The 2,473-nt window shown below is 53.6% G+C and overlaps 1 non-coding gene across 1 annotated transcript; it reads left to right on the top strand.

Annotated features, from left to right (window-relative positions):
• Positions 1-1,621: 1,621 nt before the first annotated feature.
• Trnas-gga lies at positions 1,622-1,693 on the top strand. Its single transcript has one exon. It is a non-coding gene; the product is annotated as a tRNA-Ser (tRNA).
• Positions 1,694-2,473: the final 780 nt, after the last annotated feature.

Genomic DNA, 2,473 nt, shown 5'->3' with positions numbered 1-2,473 from the left:
AAGCGCGTCGCGCATAAACACGCCTCTAAAGTGAGGCACGCGTGAGAGTATCGCCGCGCGATTTAACTGTTCGTTCGTCGTTACTCCGACGGATGGGAGAATCCCTAGCGTCTGTTTACGCGAAGTTTTTTTTAGCTCTTCCTCTTCTTCTCGTCGCGGATGCGCCACTTCCGCGCTTGTACGGTGCGAGGTATAAACCACGACCCTCCATTGCGCGATCGTGACGTTGCAGTTCATCCAACTGTCGTCGCGCCGCTTTGCGATCGTTCACTGCTTTTGCGATTCCCGCCGCTCCTCCAGCCAAAGAACCGAGAGCTCCCAATAACGGCAGCAGAGACAAAAAGCCGCCGCGTTTCGCTATCGGAAGCGTTCTTTTCCTCGTAGCGGTCGTTCTCCTCTTGCTCTTCTTTCTCTTGGTTCTCGTCGCGCCCATTCCGAGTTTCGTTTTCGATTTCATAGCTATCCATACGGCCGTCGCGGCGGCTCTCTCGCCGAGAGTCGAGTCTCTCGCAGCGACGCGCTCGCGCGCTCTCTTAGCGAGCGCGCGGTCGGCGACGTGTCCATCGGCGAGTCCGCCGTTCCGCGAGTACGCGACGTCGTGCTCGCGGCAGGCCGCGTCCAGAGGATTGATGCCTCGATCGCCTCGCGCGAGTCGTTTCGCGAGACGGGTACCGGCCCGCAAAATTGATTTGGTGAAATCGAGAATATCGTCACCGTCTACTAGTAGGATAAACATCTCGATTCACCGCGCGCGATTCGCTACTGCGCGATCAACGGCGACCTATTCGTATATAAATAAAAAGAGGATGGACTACACGAGGAGGCTTCCATTCATACTGGTGACGAGTCAAAACTCATCGCTGAGCGGCTACGGGCGCCAATTTTCAATCGTTTAATATGATTGGACCGCTCTGGAGACGTGCTGGGGATGTCGTCTCTCCGTGGCAATCGGCACTGCATCCATGGAGCGAGATTCCAACATCTCTCTGGAGTCGTATGTACTGTGTTAAAGTGGCGTAAGGTGTGAGGTCTGAATAGCTCAGTGGTAAGAGCAGTTGCCCGGAAAGCGAAAGACTCGGGTTCGATTCCCGATTCAGCCACTCGTACCTCGCATATTTTTTCAGACCCGCAAATGTTGTTTTCTAACAATTATTTGTCGGGCTGAGGAAGTGTGTAAACGCCCTACACAGACACGACAGTGCCGCTACCACGGAAGAGATGGATGCTTGGATCGTGCCTCCTTCCGCCTTAAATCCCCCCTCGCTTCACTCTGCGGTGTACATCTGTGCCAGCGTAAGTGCTGGTAATCTGTCCACTAGATCTACCACGTAGTGACGGTAGAAGATTGTATTATTAATTGGGAGCAGAAGAGGGGGCTGCTTAGGCGTAGTGGTTTAGGATGGACTACTCGAGGAGGCTTCCATTCAAACTGGTGACGAGTCAAGACTCATCGCTGAGCGGCTACGGGCGCCAATTTTCAATCGTTTAATATGATTGGGCCGCTATGGAGACGTGCTGGGGATGTCGTCTCTCCGTGGCAATCGGCACTGCATCCATGGAGCGAGATCCCAACATCGCTTTGGAGTCGTATGTACTGTGTTAAAGTGGCGTAAGATGTGAGGTCTGAATAGCTCAGTGGTTAGAGCAGTTGCCCGGAAAGCGAAAGACTCGGGTTCGATTCCCGATTCAGCCACTCGTACCTCGCATATTTTTTCAGACCCGCAAATGTTGTAATACGATCTTCCACCGTCACCACGTGGTGGATGAGAATTTTCACGCGCTATGTCGCGCGTGTTGGCGATACAGGTATGGTTTCCTAGTGATCGACGTTTAACGATTTCGCCGTACCATAGAGCGATCAGTCGTCGCGAATACGTCGAACGCGTCGATCGCTCTCTCCCGCGAGCGAGAAGAGTTGATTCGTTAATCACGATGGCTGCGACGGATATCGGCGAACGAGAGAAGACGGCGAAAGAGATCGCTAAGACGCGCGCATCGATTCGTAAAAAACACAGAGCGTTAAAGACCGGCAAAATGGAGAACGAGATCGCGATGGGGAGCCGTTTCAAGCCGATCGTCGAACCGCTGCGGCGCATCGCCGAACGCGCCGAGTGAGACGAGATCGAGCAAGACGATAAAGCGAGACGCGATCGACGCCTCGCCCGTAACGATGAGCGTCGAGGAAAAATGGAAGGAGGAAGAGTTGTTGACACCCGCTTGGAAAAAACCTAAAGTGAAACGAATACGAGCGCGACGACGATTAGACGCCGTTTCTACTCCGTTAAACGAGTATCCTATCGAGAAAAATCTATTCGCGCGGGACGAAACTGAAGAGGAAGCGTTCGAACCCGAGAATCTCGAGTCGCCCTCGACGTTCGGAATGCCCGTTAGGCGTACTTCGCGAACTTCTCATGATCGCGAAATGTCGCACGGTCGGCTAGGACCGTTGGGACGAAAAAACATGGGGGCTCTT

Source organism: Formica exsecta, unplaced genomic scaffold (genome assembly GCF_003651465.1).
Source record: "Formica exsecta isolate Colony F162 unplaced genomic scaffold, ASM365146v1 scaffold1132, whole genome shotgun sequence".
Taxonomy (NCBI): Eukaryota; Metazoa; Arthropoda; class Insecta; order Hymenoptera; family Formicidae; genus Formica; species Formica exsecta.
The sequence above is the reverse complement of the archived record's forward strand: the minus strand, read 5'-3'. Positions and strand labels throughout refer to the sequence as shown.